The following is a 20,810-nucleotide window of genomic DNA, read 5'->3' as shown; positions in this document are numbered from 1 at the left end:
TCTTATAGAAGAGAGAGGTACGAATTTTCACCCCTAGAGAGTTCGTCGGAGGCTGTGTTAAGAGAGATCATATGTGGTGAGCGTTAAATTGAATCTCTTAGAGTTTTAGTTATTCCTTTGATAAATTTACGGTTGAGAAGTCTATCGGAAGGGTCCGATAAAGGAGAATCACATTGAAGAAGATTGTGAGCAAGGAGACGAGTTGTAGGCTTGTCGATCTTACAGAGCCAAGGTCTTGCAAAGGGTTGTAAGTGTTCCTAGTGTCTGTAATCTCTGGATAATCTTTTGATAGTGATTTCTTGGGTTTGGCTGCACCGAAGAGGTTTTACTTTTAGATCGGTTTCTAAAAGGTTTCCTCTTCATAACCAAAATATCTGTGTCTGCCTCTTTATTGCTTTATATATTTTTGGTGATTTAATTGTTTATTGTTTCATAATATTAATTCCGCATAAATTGTGATAAACAAGTTTTTGGAGTTGGCATAGCGTTTTTCAAAAAGGATTTTATAAATGCAATTAACAATATCATTTTGTTTTATTATTTCAATATTGTCTTCTAGTTCCATTCCAAAGATTGATTGATCAATTAACCACTCTTTAGCTCAATTTGATGTAATATTTTGTTTGTTTTTACTTTTTAGCAACAATTTTTTCAAAAGTTCCTTTTCTGTACATTATTGAATTAATTTTTTTCTCCTTTTCCTTAAATTTTTCATATCTAAATATTTATTTTCTATAATATATTAAAAATTAGAAAAGAACTTGGAAACATTGTCATCGCATTTCTTGTACACACATGGTCCATCAATGTTTTGGTCAAAACCATATTGTTTGATTGTTTCATCAAACTTGAGGTTCCATGATCGGGATGCTTGCTTAAATCCATAAATGGATCTTTGCAATTTACACACCATATCCCCTTAGCTTTCAGCTATAAAACCATCTGGCCACATCATATAGATGTATTCGTCAAGCTGCCCATTTAGAAAGGCTGTCTTGACGTCCATTTGCCAAATCTCATAGTTATAATGAGCAATGGTTAAGATTATCCGGATGGACTAAAGCATGGCTACAGGCGAAAATATTTCCTCATAATCTATAAGTTTTATCTGTTGGCTAAAATTCGGTAATCAAAATGGTGTTCAAAGTGCCAAAAATTCATATGCGTCCAGACGAGATGCATAGCCGTCCGGATAGACATTAGTGCCGCAAAGTGTTTCTTCAACTCGAGAGCTTCGTCTGCAAGCCCGTTTGCATGGCGTCCGGACGAGATAGATGATCAAGAAAACCTGAGAGTCTCGTTTGCAATCTCGTCTACAAGCTGTCTGGACGTGCTGCACCAAGAGACGCTACGAAGCGATGTTGCCCTAGCCCCATCCGGACAGCCATGTACGAGAAACCAAGTTTCCCGTGTATTCCAAGCCCTATCTGGATGGCCCGTATCTTCTAGGTCTATTTTACAATGTAATTATGTTTTAACTCGATTAGGGGTCTTTAGGGTTTATATATTGATCTCTACAAATCTGTATAGAGACGAATTTTCACCAGAGAGTTCATGAGAGGCTGTGCTAAGAGAAAGTTTATGTTGTGAGCTAAATCGTCCATCTTAGAGTTTTTGTTAGTTTGAATTGTATGCTTCATTGAGAAGTCTATAGGAATGGTCTGATAAAGGAGAATCACGTGTGAAGAAGATTGTGAGCAAGGAGACGAGTTGGAGGCTTGTCGATCTTACAGAGCCAAGGACTTGCAAAGGGTTGTAAGTGTTCCCCATGTGTGTACTCTCGGAATATTTTCTTATAATAATTTCCTAGGTTTGGCTGCCCTGAAGAGGTTTTACTTTTAAAACGATTTCTAAAAGGTTTCCTCTTCATCACCAAAATCATTGTGTCTGATTGATTTACTGTTTTAATTATTTTGGTGATTGATTGTTTATAGATTGCTATCTGTTAATTCCGCATATTGTGTGATACACCTACATAGCATTTTTCAATTGGTATCAGAGCGGGTTCACTCCGTGAAGGATTAAATTCCTAAGTGTGATCTTTGTTTCATGTCTAAGATGTCTCAAACCCTTAACATTGTGCCTAATTTTGATGGATCAAATTATGGCTATTGGAAGTCTCGTATGAGATTTTTCTAAAAATCCATAGACGTTTGGTCCATCATTGAATATGGATTTAAAGCTCCAGATAAGCCGACAACCGAATGATCTAATGTTGAAAAACAAACTCATATGGCGAACGACAAAGTTATGAATGCTCTATGCTTGGCAATTTTACAAACTGAATTCTCTAGAATTTCAAATTTTGATAGTGCCATAAATGGATGGGAGATCATAGAAACTACTTATGAATGAACTAATCTTGTTAAAGCTTATAAACTTCAAATGTTAGTTTCTCAGTTTGAGGATATTAAAATGTTAGAGGATGAGACATTCAATGAGTTTTTAGGTAAACTTAGTGAAATTAGAAATTTCATGATAAATTTAGGAAAGAAAGTTTTCTGACACTAAGCTGATTAGAAAGGTTATGACATCGCTCCCTGAAAGATTCAGAATGAAGGTAACTTCTATTGAGTCATGCACTGATTTTGAAACCATGAGGATAGAAGAGTTAGTTGGTGCCATTCAGACTGATGAGTTTTTGATGTATGCATCATGTGTGTTTACTTGACTCTTGAGGGGGAGAAACCTTTTCCGTAAAATTTTCTTGTTAATATTGAGTCATATATTGAGGGGGAGTTTTTGTTCTTCATGATCTTGGATTATACTTTATGCATTTTCCTATCTATCATCATGAGTTGTGTTTATGTTTTTCCTATTCCACAAATATTTGATGTATTTTGTGAGTGTTTCAAGAAACATAAGACCTTTTGTCAATTTGTGACAAAAAAGGGGAGTTATTTTTAGGGAGATGATGGGTTGTCTCTGCTATTGATTTTGTCACCGAATTGCTAAAGGGGGAGTTTGTAAGTTTTATTTGTTGGCTAAAATTCAGTGATCAAAATGGTGTTCAAAGTGTCAAAAATTTGTGGGCGTCCGGACGAGATGCATAGCTATCAAGACGAACATCAGTGTAGTAAAGAGTTTCTTCAACCTGAGAGCTTCGTCTGCAAGCCCGTCTGTATGGCATTCGGACGAGATAGATGATCAAGAAAACTCGAGAGTCTCGTCTGCAAGCCATCCGAACGCGCCGTACCAAGAGTCGCTATGAAGTGATGTTGCCCTAACCCCGTCCGGACGAACATACTCCCTGTCCGGACGGCTGTGTTCGAGAAACCAAGTTTCACGTGTATTACAAGCCCCATCCGGACGAGCCCACTTACCGTCCAGATGGCTCGTAGCTTCTAGGTCTATTTTACAATGTAATTGCGGTTTAACTAGACTATGTGTCTTTAGGCTTTATATATAGATCTCTACATAGATGTATAGGGACAAATTTCCACTAGAGAGTTCGTGAGAGGCTGTGCTAAGAGAGAGTTTATGTTGTGAGCCAAATCATCCCTCTTAGAGTTTTTGTTAGTTTTAATTGTGTGCTTCATTGAGAAGTCTATCGAAAGGGCCCGATAAAGGAAAATTATGTGTGAAGAAAATTGTGAGTAAGGAGACGAGTTGGGCGCTTGTCGATCTAACAGAGCTAAGGATTTGCAAAGCATTGTAAGTGTTCCCCGTGTCAATAATCTCAGAATATTTTCTTAGAGTGATTTTCTGGGTTTGGCTGCCCCAAAGAGGTTTTATTTTTAGAACGATTTCTAAAAAAATTTTTCTTCGTCACTAAAATCATTTTGTGCGATTGAGTTACTGTTTTGATTATTTTGGTGATTGATTGTTTATAGATTGCTATTTGTTAATTCCACATATTGTGTGATATACACCTGCATAGCATTTTTCATAATCGATTCCTTCTTTCCTCCTAATCTTGCTTTGAAGGTTTCAACCTTCATCGACTCATAATTGGTTTAATGCCATTAGGTGCTTGAATTACAAGAGTTTAGACTTTTTTGGAATACATTAACTCCAACTCACTTTCCATATCTTTGACACAATGGTCTGCATCCACATCATTTATTGCTTCTTTGTAGGTTATTTGGTCAGATTCAGTTATATCAGATTCATCCATAAAGGCTTCTCCCAAGTATTTGTTAGGTGCCTTGACAATTTTCCCACTACGACATGGTATAATGGTACTTGGTGTTTCACTAGCAGTAATTGGTGGTGTATTAGATACAATTACCTCATTTTCAACCATTTTTCTAAATATTCCTTCTCTTGCTTCTTGCATTTCTTCTAGAACCATCCTGCTCTTTGGTTTGTGATTGTTTACATAGTCCTCTTCTAGGAACTTCGCATTTGCAGTCAGAAATACCCTGTTATCCTCAACTATAAACCAAATAAACTCTTGTTCCTTTTGGATATCCTTGGAGTCTCTTTTATTGATGGTTGCTTACCAACATCAACTGAAGAGTAGGTCAGAGAGAGAGAGAAAGAGATAGAGAATTGAAATAGTCACTACAATTTACAAATAGAGAGTTAAACTTGTTGAAATCTTGAAGCTCGAAAATTTGAGATGGCTGGTTGAAATGTTGAAGCTTGAAAATTTGAGAAATCTTGAAGAATGAAGAACCCATTTCATATAATCAGAGATACTATTGTAAAAATTATTCGGGTTGTGCTATATGGAGTTTGGACTCCTGGTTAGGAAAGATCGGAAAGAGAGGGATTACGCCGATTAGGTTTAGGTTAAAGATTGATATTGAGTGTTTACGGTTTGGGGTGGGGGAAAAATAAGAATTTTATATGACTGGGTTTTGGGTAAGCCGGCTCTGGGTGGGTCGGTAACCAAATTTTAAAAACACGTTCCTGAATGCTGATCTGGTCCGCTCGCTTTGTCAAATGTATAACTCGTGATCGATTCATAATTAACGAGATCTAGATACTTTGATGCGGGGCAGATCGAAGGCGAGTAGGTTTTTTAGGTACAGGCGTGTTTAACCCAACCCTAGTTACACTGTTTGAAAACGGGTATCATTTTGGGTCATTATTTTGAAAGTGCTTTTTGTTTTCTTTCTATTTTTTATAAAAAAACAAATATATATATATATATATTTGAAAACCAAATACACACCATATATAGAGTCTATCTATCTCTTCCGAGTCTCACCTAACATGTTTCGTAATTTGATAGATTAAGAATGGGAACAAATACTCTCTCAAGCACAATTGTTCTTGAACTTCTTAGAAATGACAATTATGTGAATTGGTGTGCTTGGATGAAAAATTATTTGTTGGCTCAAGATCTTTGGGACATTGTCCAAGCAACCACATGGTCCATGTAACCTCTTAAACCAAAAGATGATGTAATTGGATTTAAGGCATTGACAAAGAATAATGTTGCAGCTTTACATGCAATTCTAATTTCATGTGAGGTGGACATATTACCGAAGATTAAAGGGAATTCAGTTCCACCAAAATTGTTTGGGACAAGTGACTCCTCACCATGTATCCCAGGTTACTCTCTCTCTCTCTCTCTCTCTCTCTCTCTAAACATTAGGCTTATTGTTGTAAGATAAGTTGGTGGCAGAATGGAGCAATGAATTATCTCACAATGCTATAGAATTACACAAAACATTGTCATTGAAGGTTGGCTTTGTGCCCTCCAGAGTATTCAAGTTGGTGTGATTTGAGTCTTTTGACCCACAACCTCCTATGATTAAACTATAACATCTACTTTCATTATGAACACACTTCCAAACACAAAAGCTAGGATGAACAACCTTTCCATCATTCCTCACCAAATAATGATCTCAAATTTTTTAGAGCCAAACATTTAATAGAAAGAAGAAAACAAGATGAGCAGTCAGCCTATATGAAATGCTCTTTGGTGGGCCTTTAATTTATAGGCAAATGAAATTTGAAAGGCCTTTTATACGCAAGCATTTCACCGTACCAGGTTTGACTGGTAATTTTAATTGGAAGCTTCGAGTCAATAATGAATGATAATGCTTTTACACGTTATGATTATCATAGATCATGTATTTTCACCTTTTGCATTATATCTACTCTAAATTATTAATGCGCAATCCCCTCATTCAATTACCAGTTAATTGTACTAGAGGGATTGCCAGTAACCCTACTAACATAGGTGTTATTTATCTACCTATTTTTGGATTAATTACAATTAGTTTGATCAATCTTTAGCATCCTCCCACTAGAGGAAACGGTTAAGCCCATGTCCATGTCTCAAAGGGATCTAGTGGCGAGGTTTCTGAAATTTTTGCACAATTTTTTTTTAATCTCCCGCCCCCTTTCATTACGTATATTTTCATTGTTTTACTTTTCCAATCTCTAATGTGTTTGATAGAAAATATAAATTTGGATACGAAAAATTTAAGAAAAAGGGGAAAAAAAAAATTAATTCAATCACGTACAAAAAAGGAACTTTTGATAAAATTGTTGCTAAAAACAAACAAAATATTACATCAATTGCGCTAAAAAATGAATATATAACTGAGCAATATTGAAATATTGAAATAATGAAATAAAATGATATTGTTAATTAGATATATAAAATCCATGTTACCATATATCGATGAAATGGATCAGTCAAATTAACTATATATTAAGAATAATATACTAACAAAACAAGTATATTTAAATTTGATTAGTCAGTTTTCATCTTTAAAAAAAAAAAACAAAACCGAGAAAAATGGTTTTTATTTTAAAATAAAAATGTCTTAATTAGTTTAACTTTTTGCCTTAAGCCTCAATTTCATGGAGCTGTCATTAGACAGAAGAAGGAAGACAAACTAAAGGACTTAAAAAATAAAAATAAAAACTCATGAAACAATTTGAAAAAAGATCCAAAACTCAAGAATTAATATAATAATTTTCACAAAACATAAATCCAAAAACGAGGCTAGACGGACAAAAAGATAATATTTTAATTATTGGATGTCCACCCACCCATGCAACTGTAGTAAGTAGAGACATCTTGACCCTTACTTAACCTCCTTCCCCAAAGATCGAGTCAACTCTTCTCTCTAAAGTAAAATTTTAGTTGCTGCTGTCGGTGACATGCATGTGTTGCTTCCACCATTGCCGGACGTTGGAAGAATATATGATATATAAAGAATCATAGAGAAAGTTAACGTTGATAATTAGTCTATTTTCTTCTAATTAAGGGCTCTTATGATCTGATGAATAATTATAAGCAAGTTGCTCTTAATTAATAATAATGATCAAAGTCAAAATTTGGCACCACGTGGCTTGGTTCCGCTCAAATTCCAAGTTTATGAGCAAGTTGCTCTTGAGTCTTAATATATTTGAATAATTACGAGCAAGTTGCTGTTAATGTTGAAGTTTTTCTATTGGCAACAAGTAGTAATTGCAGTAACTACCTGTTTGGGAACACAGTCCTTCTAAACCTGTAAGTAACTGCTTCATTAATATTTATTCATCAACGTTTTCATTTTGCATCAAGTATTCAAGTTTTAACTTTTAATTTGATCAAATCAAGATTGTGATATTTATAAATTGCTTTTTCTAGAGCAGTATTAATGCATGCAGTTGCCCTGTTTGTAAACGGCTATCATTTTGCTTCTTTATTTTGAAACCACTTTTCTTTTTCCTTTTTATAAAACCAAATATATATACACCATATATATGGTCTGTATATCTCCTAACACGTTTTGTACGTAGTAATTTGACAGATTAAGAATGTCAACAAATACTGTCTCAAGCACAATTGTTCTTAAACTTCTTAGAAACAACAATTATGAGAATTGGAGTGCTTGGATGAAAAATTATTTGTTGCTCAAGATCTTTGGGACATTGTCCAAGCAACCACAGAACCTCCTAAACAATATAATGATGTAGTTGGCTCCAAGGCATGGACAAAGAATAATGCTGCAGCTTTACATGCAATTCTAATTTCATATGAGGTGGACATATTACCGGAGATTAGGGAAATCAATTCTGCCAAAATTATTTGGGATAAATTGGCTTTAATGTACAGGCCAATCAACTCATCAATTATCTCAGGTGACTCTCTCCCTCCCGCCTTCTCTTTCTAAGCCCGAAAAGGATATATACCTCTCCCTCTAACATTAGGCATAATTATTATTGTAAAATAATTTGATCGTGCAACACGTGACTCATCATATTTCCCAGGTTTCTCTCTCTAAATTTAGGCTTATTGTTGTAAGATATATATTTTGGTGGTGGAATTGATAATTAAATGAGAATAATTTTTATAACGACTTGGCATATAAATCAAGTTTTTTTTGCCTTCCAATAATATAGTGTAACACTTTCTATAAATATATGATATTGTCCACTTTGAACCAAGCCCGCACAGTTTTATTCTTGTATTTACCCCAAAATGCCTCATATCATTTACAGTGGGATATTACATATGGTATTATAGCCATAATTCAGCCTAAGATTGGGGGAGCGTACACAAGCTCATGAGGGTCACCAGCAAGGACATTGAGTCTCAAGAGGGGTTTAGAAGAACTAAAAACGGATAATATTATGTGTCATTTGGGATAAGGTGTTACAAATAGACTGTCACATTAGATTATAACACCAAAATACTTTAAGCTAAAAACAACCTATCACACCAAATCCATCACAACAAATATTAAGAGGAGGGTGAGCCAATTCTTGAGCGAAGCGATGCTTGCATACGGTTGGGTGGTGGCGTACGGCAGAAAATAGGGCTGCGGATCGAACATAGAATAGAGATTTTGTGATGAGTAATGAAAAAGTGAAAAATCTAGTATTTTAATATTTATTTTGTTGGTGTTCCAAGCTTATGTCTTTTTTTAATTGGAGGGCAAAAAAAAAAAACTTAATTTATTCTAAGTCTTAATTGTTCTCAATAAAAACACACAGGCAGTGCCCAAGTAGAATAATATTTGAAATCGATCGTGTCAATTAATAAGATTCTGCTTCGATCCCCTTTATTTATTATTCGTAAAATCTTGGTCCGATTTTAGCTATATTCTCTTGGGTAGAGCTTGGTTAGTAGTATTGGTATCCTATTTCATGAAAAAGTACTAACTTTTACCGTAACAAAAAAGACATATATATATATATATATATATATATATATATATATATATATATAATATCCTCATTACTTACAAAAAATTAAGAATAAAAAATAAAAAAAAGTTAAGAGTGACTTATAGGTCTTCTTGCAGTGCAAAATGTTACAATAGTCATAAATAACCCAAGACACACAATAACACCAATATTTACATGGCTACGTTTACCGGCAGAGAAGATCACAAACGCTATCGGAGATGAAATACAAAATTGTGAAGTGAAAATCATCTAGAATTCAAAGTTCAAATCCATCCAAATAAGATTGTAAATAAACCAGTCCGTTCGACAACTCGCTTAATACTCAAACGGCTTAGCTCGACCTAAACTCGAGCTCGATACTATACAAACCCACTCGTTACTGTAGAAACCCGTTCGATTAGTAAATGATACATACCCGACTCGCTTGAGAAAACTCGATAGGGCTCGCGAGCTCCGTTCATTTAATATATATATATTACTAGCTTCTTCTTCTTCTTCTTCTTTTCTTTCTTTTTTTCTAGTATAATTATATACTATACTTGTACTATAGTTAATTAGTGATACATAATATATTTGTAACTTGCTCACATTATACATACTAGCACATAACCCGCGCTATACGCGAGATTCTTTATTATATGTAACTGCTTCACTTATGCATCAACGTTTTCATTTGCATAAAGTTTCCTCTAGAAAGATGTGATGCATGTGTAGTCAATATTGGTGCATCTAAAGGTGAATATAAAAAGTTAATGCTGGCATGTGTTAAAGTATTGATTAAATAATTAAATTTACTTATTTCTATAAGCTTAAGCATTGTGGTTAAGTGTTGAGATATAAAGCGGTTATGAAGTTTTTACCAATAGTACATTAATATACATAGTTGAACATCACTTTAGCTCAAAAGCCTAAGTTAATGTGCTAAAGTCCATTTAGGAATATTAACTACTTTTTCTTTTTATATTTTCTCAATGTATGACTCAACACTCACAAGTGTACTCACAATACTAAGTGGTGAATTAACACGACATTAGAGTCAAAGGTCCTGAGTTTGAATTAACATTGACTCCATCTTTTACCTCAATTTCAATTAAATATTACTTTTAACATTTAAAAAAAAATACTAAATAATATGAAGTCATGTATATTGTTAGATGCATCAACATTAAATTTTAACCATGAAATGGATACATTTATGGATGTAATCGAGCCAATCCAATCCAAGCTTGGCATGTTCGAACTCAGATCATTAAATTTGTATATGAGTTCAAAATCAGCTCAAGCTCGATTTGAGCTTCTGACCATGCATACAAGCTCAGCTCGTTTTTTTTTTTCCCAAGGGGTTGGAACTCAGCTTGAACTCGATAAGCATTTATCAAATAATCAAACTCGAGCTCATTTAATCTTATCCTTTATTCTGTGAATCTGTCTTCAGCCCATCAAGATTATATATATATATATCAACGAGCCAAGTCGAGCTTCCATGAGCTTTGTTCACAAACATAACCCGAGTCGAGTCGAGTCGAGTTTTGGCATGTTCAGCTTGTTGAATAAATGAGTATAAAAATATGTTCAAGCACAATTTGATTAATAAACGAATAGATCCCAAGCTGAGCCTGAGCATTTTTATGGTAGCTCTACTCATTTGCATCAACTTTTAACTTTTAATTTGATCAAATAATAGTTATTGTGAGGCTTCCTGATCAAGAAAGATGTGATGTATGTAGTCAATGTACATGTTGGTGGATCTAAAAGTGTATATGAAGTTAATGTTCACACACACACACTATATATATATATATATATATATATATATATATATATTATAAAATCATGTACTGATATACACTATTAGATGTAACAACTTCAATTAAATTTAAGGGTTAAATACTTCAGATTCCTCTGGGTTTCATAGCTTTATTTTTTTTTCACTGAGGTTTCATTTTTATCACAGGAGATCTATGTGGTTTTGATAATAGACCAAGTTAGTCCTCCGTCAGTTGACCGTTAGTTGACTTAATGGAATTCCACGTGGACCAATCAAATGTTAACATGTGGCACGTAATTTTTTTTTTTTTAAAAAAAATGTATTTTCTAAAAAAAAAAAAAAAAAAAAAAAAAAAAAAAGATTGGGGGTGGCCGAGCCACCGCCTGGGCACCAAGGAGCCACCCCCTTGGAGCCCAAGGGGGTGGCCGAAACCACCCCCAATGGCCCCATGGAGCCATGGGGGTGGCCGAGCCACCCCCTTGTGTATTGGGGGTGGCCGGGTCACCCCTAGTGGGTACTAGGGGTGGTTTCGGCCACCCCCAATCTTTTTTGTTTTTTGTTTTTTTCTTTTTTCTTTTTAGAAAATACATTTTTGTTTTTAATTTTAAAAAAAAAATTAAGTATGTGCCACGTGTCAGCATTTGATTGGTCCATGTGAAATTCTGTTAAGTTAACTAACGGTCAACTGATGGAGGACTAACTTGGTCTATTATCAAAAGCACAGGGACCTCCTGTGATAAAAATGAAACCCCAAAGAGGAAAAAATAAGGGAAAAGTCTACATAACCCCCTCAAACTACCACTCAATTGACAATGTCCCCCTCAAACTACCAAAAATTGTCAATGTTCCCCCAATGACGAAATTACCCTTAGTAAATTTTTTTTTTAAAAAAAAAAAAAAATCTCCAAACGATGGACAATTTTTTTTTTTAAATCAATTTTATAAGAAAAAAAATTTAAAAAATTCGATTTTTTTTTATATATATATAAATTGAAAATTTTCGTTTTTTTTTTTTAAAAAAAATTTTGTTTTATAATTTTATTTAAATAAAAATTTACGTTTAAAAAAATAAAATTTTCGTTTAATAAAATGAATTTTTTTTTTTAAAAAAAAAAACTAAATAAAATTTTTTTTTTTTTAAAATAAAAATTTCCGTTTTAAAAAAAAAAATTAAAAATTTTTGTTTAAAAAAAATTGTTTTTTTTTTAAATATTATCTTTAAATTAAAATTTTTCGTTTTTTTTTCTAAATCAATTTTTTTTTTGAATTTATAGGGGTATTTTTGTCTTATTGAGAAATTTATAGGGGCATTTTTGTCTTATTGCTAGTCTTGGAGGGGACATTGACAATATTTTGGTAGTTTGGAGGGGACATTGTCAATTGGGTGGTAGTTTGAGAGGGTATGTAAACTTTACCCAAAAAATAAAGTTGTGAAACCTCATGGACTAATTTAGTATTTAACCCTAAATTTAAATCATGGAACTAGTACTTTCTCCAAACAAAAAAGCTAAGATATGGGTATCATAAATACTTATTATTGTGATATTTATAAATTGCTTTTTCTGAGGGATATTGCAATTGCCGAGTTTGAAAAAGGGTGTCATTTGCTTTTTCATTTTGTAAGTACTTTCTTCTATGGAACGATAGAAATAAATTGCTTTATATTTTGAATTGCTTTATATGTAAGTACCTCACAAATGTTGGTCTATACACCCCATTTTATGGTTTATCTCTCAGCTCTATGTCTAGGAGGGCAAGACTTAAGAATCTTAACCTCCTCTAAACTAAATAATACAACAGAAAACTTTAAACTATAAAAATAAAAAACAATAACTAAACATTACAAGTATAAGCACCAGAGTAAAGTTAAAACAGCATTTCATAAACATCGTATCACCTTTTATATATATATATATATATATATATATATAGAAAAGTGCCTCACTCCAGCAAAGTATCTCACTCAGGCAATAGATTAGAAAAATATAACTCGATTAATAAAAAAATAAGGTTACATCACCTTTTATATATATAAAAGGTGATGTAACCTTATTTTTTTATTAATCGAGTGAAAGTTATATTTTTCTAATCTATTGCCTGAGTGAGATACTTTGCTGGAGTGAGGCACTTTTCTTCTTCTTCTTCAGTGAGAAGCCAGATTTTTCTATTGTTGGTTCATTTTCGGTTTTGTGGGAAAATCCTTCCAACATATACCAAATCAAATATGTGCTCCCTAACCTTAATTCTCTTGAAAAAGAAATGCACACTTTTCTAAATCAAACCACATATAATTTTATAAGGGATATGATTGGCCCAATAAAACTTTTCTGGCACTGCATCCACTACAAAAAAACAGGCATTTTCTGACGTGGCTACAGTATCATATTTTTTGCCACGTCAGCAATTTTCTGACATTTAAAATTTAAAACGTCAGAAAAATTTTTTCTGACGTGTAAAATATTTGAACGTCAAGAAAATATTTCAGATTTCAAAAGATAAACATTTATATAATTGCTGACATGGTGAGACCTACCACGTCAGAATTTTTCTGACGTGTGGATGTACCACGTCAGCAAAATTCTGACGTGGCACTGTAGCACATCAGAATTTTCTGACGTGCTACAGTGCCACGTCAGAATTTTTCTGACGTGTGGATATACCACGTCAGCAAAATTCTGACGTGGCACTGTAGCACGTCAGAAAATTCTGACGTGCTACAGTGCCACGTCAGAATTTTGCTGACGTGGTAGTTTGCCACGTCAGCAAAATTATATATATATATATATAGCTATATATATATATTTATATAGATAATTATTTATTATTTTTTTGAGTAGATTCCTGACGTGCCATGTATGGCACGTCAGAAATTCCTGACGTGCGACACCTGGCACGTCAGAAAATCACCAAAAGTGGCCCAACAAAACTCAAAAAATAGGCGGGATTTTAAACTTTTTTTTCCCTCTTTTTATTTCCACTCTCAACTTTTTCTCTCTTCATTTATTTTCCCCACACATGTGCATTCTCTCTCCTGCATGTCTGACTGCACAGCACCGACTGCACAGCACCTCTAAAGGAAGAAGAAAAACAGAAGGTGAGAAGCTAGGGAAAAAATTGAGAAGCATATGCTTCTGCAGCAGATCGAAGCAGAAGAAGAAGAAAAAGAAAAGGAGAAGAGAAGAAGAAGAAGAAGGAAAAAAAAAAAAAAAATGGAGAAGAGAAGAAGAAGAAGAGGAGATCGAAGATCGGTAAGAAGATTTTTTGGGTTTGTTAGATTGATTTTTTGATGGTTGGTTTTAATTTTTTGAAGATTTTTTCGGTTTGAGTTTTTGAAAATATTTTCAAAAACTCAAACCTGCAGAACTGCACCATGGAGATCGAAAAGAAGAGGGAGATAGTGAGAAAATGGAGAAAATTAAAGGGAGAGCTCATGGAGAAAAGAAGAGAGCTAGCTAGAGAGAGAGAGAAAAGAAGAGAAAAGAAGAGAGGGAGCAGTGGCCATGGCAGATCTGCACTACCGTGCAGAGAAATTCCCAAAAAAAAAATAATAATAATTTAATTAAAAAAAAAGAAATTCCAGAAAAAATTAAAAAAACGAAAAATTAATTTTTTATTTAATTTATCAATTTTCTGACGTGGCAGTTTTACCACGTCAGGAAATTTTCTGACGTGGTAGAACTACCACGTCAGAAATTTTCTGACGTGGTAGTTCTACCACGTCAGAAATTTTCTGACGTGGTAAAACTACCACGTCAGAAAATTTTTCTGACGTGTGGGACAGTGGAACGTCAGAAAATTCTGACGTTTTACCCACTGGCACGTCAGGAAAAAAATTTTCCTGACACCTATGCTTCTGACAATCGACGCACGTCATAAGCGCCACGTCAGAAAAAATTTCTGACGTGTCAAACACCCCAACACGTCAGAAAACTCACGTCAGAAAAAAATTGTTTTTTTGTAGTGATCATACGTGTCTAGTACCTGCCACTAAAACCGCATCATAGTAAACTCAAGAATATAATCTTAATTTTTCCTACAACGTACCTGCCAGCTTGGTTTGCTCAACACTTCGTCTTCTCTAAATTAAGTAAAAATTTAAGAAAAAGTTCACATAACTTCTTCAAACTACCATTTAATTGATAATATTTTTCTCAAACTTTCAATTGTAACAATATTTCCACGAACTACTAAAAATTGTCAATGTTTCTCCCAATGATGAAATTACCCTTAAAAAAAAAAAAAAAAAAAAGAACTAAAACTAAAACTAACAAAATTTTTCGTTTTTTTATTTTTGTTTTATAATTTTATTTAAATAAAAAATTTACGTTTTTTTTTTAAAAAAAAAAAAAAATTCGTTTAATAATATAATGAATTTTTTTGTTTTTTAAAACTAAATAAAAAATAGTTTTTTTTAAAAAAAAAATAAAAATTTCCGTTTTTTAAAAAATAAAATTAAAAAAAAAATTGTTTTTTTTTTAATTAAAATTTTTCGTTTTTTAAAAAAATCAATTTTTTTTTTGAATTTATAAGGGTATTTTTGTCTTATTAATAAATTTATAGGGATATTTTTGTCTTATTGCTAATCTTAGGGGAGACATTGACAATGCTTTGGTAGTTTGGAGAGAACATTGTCACAATTAAAAGTTTTGAGGGAACATTGTCAATTGGGTGGTAGTTTGAAGGAGGGTATGTAGAGTTTACCCAAAAATTTATTAGCTGTTGTCGATGACAAGTGTTGCTACCACCATGGCCAGACGTACGTCCAAAGGAAGGATGATGACGTTTTCTCTATTTTCTTCTAATTAAGCTCTCTTAATCTGCTGAATAATTACGAGCAAGTTGGTCTTAATAATGCCAAAGTCAAATTTTAGTTTGGTACAACGTCGTGGCTCTTGGTTCCCCTCAAGTCTTCTCTAATATAAGTAAAAAATTTATTAGCTCTTGTCGGTGGCATGTGTTGCTTCCACCATTTAATCTGATGAATAATTATGAGCAAGTTGCTCTTAATAATACAAACTCAAAATTAGGTAGAACGTGGCTTGGTTCCGCTCAAGTCTTAGTAGCCGTTTCCGGTGGCACGTGTGACAGGACGTTCAGAGGATCCGAGGATGTTATATTTATATATTATGAGCAAGTTGCTCTTAAGATTAACGTATTGAATAAATATGAGCAAGTTGCTCATAATGAGGACAAAGTAATTTTCTTTAAATACTAACTTCTTGTACTGGCAACCAGTACTGCATTGTGGGATTACAAGCGTAGGTTTGAGAAGACAGTTCATCTAAACCTGTAAGTAACTGCTTCATTTATGCATCAACCTTTTCCTTTGCATGAATATCCGATGATGTTTTAACTTTTAATTTGATGAAATAATTGTGAAGCTTCCTCAAGGAAGATGTGATGCATGCATATGATTGTCTCATTATATGGTTTGTTAGTTCATCACTGGAGTAAGAATTGGCAAGTGTCTGCCTGCTTTAAGAGTGAAAATTTCACTGTTAATTTTGTTTTCTTCTATTTAATATGAGTAATAAAGCAAAGAATAAAAGGAAGTCCACTTAATTCTCGGCCAACAATTATTAATTGGATCCCATGAAAATACTTTAAGAAGTGATAAAGAGCTAAAGAGAATTGTCCAAAATTCTTTCCAAACTGAAGTGGCAAGAATTTTAGAAAGAATTTTCATTTTAAAATTCTTGCCACATCAGTTTGGAATGAATTTTGGACACTTCTCTTTGTATCTCTAGCACTTTTCATATATACTTTAGTAGTCTATAGGTATCATAAATACTTACTGTTGCCATATTTATATGGGATAAACGTAAAATTAGTCTTTGTAATTGTCCTAAATTACAAATCAATTCTTACAGTATAAAAGATAAGGGGTAGAACTAAAATGCTTAGCATGGAGGGGCCAAATTTAAAAATAAAAAAAATCTTGGAGGGAAGGGACAAAAGTTAATTTTTAAAGGTATATTTAAATTTTATTTAGGGACCACCCTATGGCTTGGGAGCCTATGCCCCCCCGGAATAGGATCCTCTCTATTTCAAAATCCCTCAATTTCCTCAATTTAGTGCATTTTGAAGGGTATTGCATTTAATGCACTACCATCATTAAAAATTTTGGACAATACTACTCTTCAAAATACACTAAATTGAGGAAATTGAGAAATTTTGAAATGGAGAGGATCCTTTTTCCCAAGGGCCAAGGGGTGGCTCCGCCCCGGTCAAAATACTTAACAAATTCCGTTAATATGCCCTGTAAGCACCAATGAAACAATGACAAATGTTACTCTTAATAAAAAAAAATATAAATATATAAAACCAAAAAAAAAAATGGCAACTACTTGTTTGGCAACCACCCCTTGGAGAGGTCACCCAACTGGGGTGGTCCGGGAGTGGCCAGCTACCCCTTAATTTTTTATAATTTTTTTATAATATATAATATTTTATTATTTTTTTTATTAATAGGACAGATGTCTTATTTATTGCCCCATGATCTATTTAAAAAGATTCTAACCATTAACTAAATATTTTTTTTAGTAAAAAATGAACCGGAGAAAGATGTTCTTCCGAAATCCAGAGGCACTTTCACCAGATCTGCTTAAACTTTAACGCCTTGATCCCAATCCCAACTTTATCTTTATTTTTTAATCTGTCATAATGATGCTTCTTTCTTTAACGTCAAGAATGGAGTCAACAAACATGTTTTTGGAAGGTCGGTATGGTTAGGTTCCATTTGTATGCTTGGTGGGGTGGAATATTGTGTAGTCATTTGTATATCACATTAACATATTGTGCAATCATTTCTTTCTGACAACTTGGAAATTAATACAAGGGAGCGAAGGAGATAATGCGTGCATATATAATAATGGAAAGCCTTAATGAGAACAATATATGCTAACTACAAGAGCACTAGTAGCAAATAATCTATAGCTTTTTTATTTTTTTATTTATTTATTTTTTTGTTTAAAAACTTTTTTTTAAAAAAGCATAAAAACACACCCATATTAGAATTCACATATTTAACCTACACTAAGGAGTAGCTACGGTGTTTCCTAATGCATTAGAAAATACTAAAACCACACATCATAAAACGAAGATTACTAGTTCGAATCTCCCGCCTTATGTTCGAACATGTCCAAAAAGAAAAAATTATAAACAAATCATTCTCTTTTCTTTCTCTTTAATGCGTCACCATGAAAATAGTGTAATAATAAAAAGAAAGAGAAAAAATAAATAAATAAAGATAAGAGGAAAAAAGAGTATTTAATTGATATAAAAAAAATAAGAGAATCTATTGTGAAGTATTTATTTATTTATTTAAGAATAAAAAGTAGTTTTATTCTCTAAATATAAATATAAAAAAAAAATAAAAAAAAAAAAGCCACACACAAAAACCAAACGATTCAGAAAATAGCTCATCAATCGTCTCCCCAGCCTCTTTGCCTTTCTGAATTAATTACTGAGAGACACCATATATATTCAATCAACTATTATACAAAGTTGGCACAACACCAAAACTGAATTGTGTATATCACTAAAACATTTTTTAATGTTAATTTTCAGTATTCCAAAAAATATTCTTAATTAAGGAAAAAAAAGGGTCAAAAGGAAATGGACGGTCAAGATTTAGTTAAGGAAAAGGAGACGGTGAGTCACCAAAAATAATTCAACTGAAATGATGGTGTTTGGAAATCTAATTATTCTCACCGTTTGTGGAGAATGATAAAGAGAGAGAAAGAGATCGAATTAAAGAAATGGACGTCCAAGATTGTTTTTGGGTTATAAAACGCTTTACTTCTTTAAGCACGCTGGAACTTAGAAGAGGCAGTTTTGGAAGACTCTGCTCCAGTTTTACGGGTAAAGGTTATACGGTGAACAGCTTTCTCTAAGAATTCAATTGGGAGCGACCTTATTAAAGAGAACATTTAGGACATAAAAGCTTATGGTAATCTCGTCCTTAGTTACCGAATTTAATGGGGGTTTCAATCCGACGGATCAACCGTAATTTGAAGGTAAAACGAGGCCTCGACAGAGATGATAGATGGGAACTCTTACTCTGATTATAATTGTGATCTCTAAGAGGGATCAACACTGTAAGTAATTATTTGTTATTTGTTTTTCAATCAAATTTTATGTTTGCATAACTGTCGGTATGCTGAAGTTTAATAAACTTTTACTTTACTGATTTATATGAAGCAAAATGCTAAAAATAACAAAAATACATTTATATATATTTTTCTAAAAAATTAAAAGAAATCAGAAAAACTCGAGGCAACTGCTGAGGGTCACCAGCCGGCCCCAACCACGGCCCCAAAATTACAAGAGTAATTTAATTTTGTCTTTTTTGAGATTTTTTTAGGCGTATTTTTGTTTTTTTTTTTTTTTTTATAAGATAAAAGGGGTGCATATAGAAATTTTTTTAGTGCTTTGGAAGACCTTTTTTGAACTCATAGTTTAGAGAAACATTGTAAATTGATTTATAATTCAAATAGAGTATGTGTACTTCTTCCAAATAATTATCACGTTATATGTTTATTTTTTATTTTTAATTATTATGAGAGTAAGAAGAAAATAATTAAAATCCACATTTAAAAAAAAAAAAAAAAAAAAAAAAAAAAAAAATCTTGTAGAGAGTATGAGAGTATGGTGAGCCTTGTAGAGAGTAGTTGATATTTTGAGGTTAATTTTGTTTTTAACTCATATGAGTGGTTAATTTTGTCCTGAGTTTGAGCATCTCATTCCAAGTAATTATGACATTATATGTTTTTTTTTTTTTTTTTTCTTAATTAGTTTAATTAAAATCCACATTTTTATCTTCCTATTGAATGAATCTGAGAGTCTTAATTTCTTGGATCGAAAGAGGGGAGACTTGTTAAGGAAGACTTATAGATTTGATAAAGTAGCCATTGTATTAAAGTAGACTTACATTTAATGGGAATAAGATTTTATTTAAGATTAGTTTAGATTAGTTTTGTTTTCACTATTTTAAGATTGGATTTGTTGTATCAAATAGTGTTTTGAGTCAATAAGGATATGCTTTTGTTAGTATTAGGATTTCGGAGTAATGATATAAGGAGGACTAGAATCCTCTTAGAGTCATCTCAAAATGTGATGTGACATTTAAAATCATTAATAGATTAAAATTTAATAATAATCATCTCAAATTGAATGGTAATTTTAAATGCCACATCACATTTGGGATGACTTTAAGAGGACTCTAATTCTCCTTATATCATTACTCTAGAGTCTAGTTCAAACAATCTTTAGCATCCTCCCACATCCATGTCTCAAAGAAATAGTTTTTGGGACACAAGATCGAACTGCACAGTACTATCGACCTCTTTGATAAAAATATCGTCCAAATCTATATATGAAATAGAAAGTTGAAAAAAAAAAATTATTAATGATTAAAAACGATATCGTTTTTGTCCGAAAAATAATGCGGAATCTAGTGATGAGGTTTCTGAAATTTTAGCACAAAACTTTTTTAGTCTCACACCCACTTTCATTAAGTACGTATATTTTCATTGTTTCTAAGTACTTTTCTAATTTTTAATATGTTTAGAAAATATAAATTTGGATATGAAACATTTAAGAAAAAGGGAAAAAAAATTAATTCAATGACGTACAAAAAGGAACTTTTGATAAATTTGTAACTAAAAACAAACAAAATATTACATCAAATTGAGTTAAAGAATGAATAATTGAACAATCAATCTTTGAAAAAGAATTAGAAGACAATATTGAAATAATAAAATAAAATGATGTTGTTAATTAGATTTATAAAATCCTTGTTAGCATTGATAAAATGGATCAGTCAATTTTTTTTTTTTTTTAATTGAAAGGGGGGAAAGGTTAGAAGGGAAAAGGATCAGTCAAATTAATTATGAAGCTAGAATAATATACTAATAAAACAAGAGTATATTTAAATTTGATTAGTCAACTATCT

At 32.5% G+C, this 20,810-nt stretch overlaps 1 protein-coding gene across 1 annotated transcript in view; it reads left to right on the top strand.

Moving 5' to 3' along the window:
- Positions 1-20,810, top strand: part of LOC132168108 (uncharacterized) — a 106,176-nt gene that overhangs the window by 76,691 nt on the left and 8,675 nt on the right. The window lies entirely within an intron of this gene.

The sequence above is a fragment of the Corylus avellana genome, chromosome 2 (genome assembly GCF_965113065.1).
Source record: "Corylus avellana chromosome 2, dhCorAvel1.hap1.2, whole genome shotgun sequence".
Classification (NCBI taxonomy): domain Eukaryota; kingdom Viridiplantae; phylum Streptophyta; class Magnoliopsida; order Fagales; family Betulaceae; genus Corylus; species Corylus avellana.
This window is presented reverse-complemented; position numbering and strand designations above follow the sequence as displayed.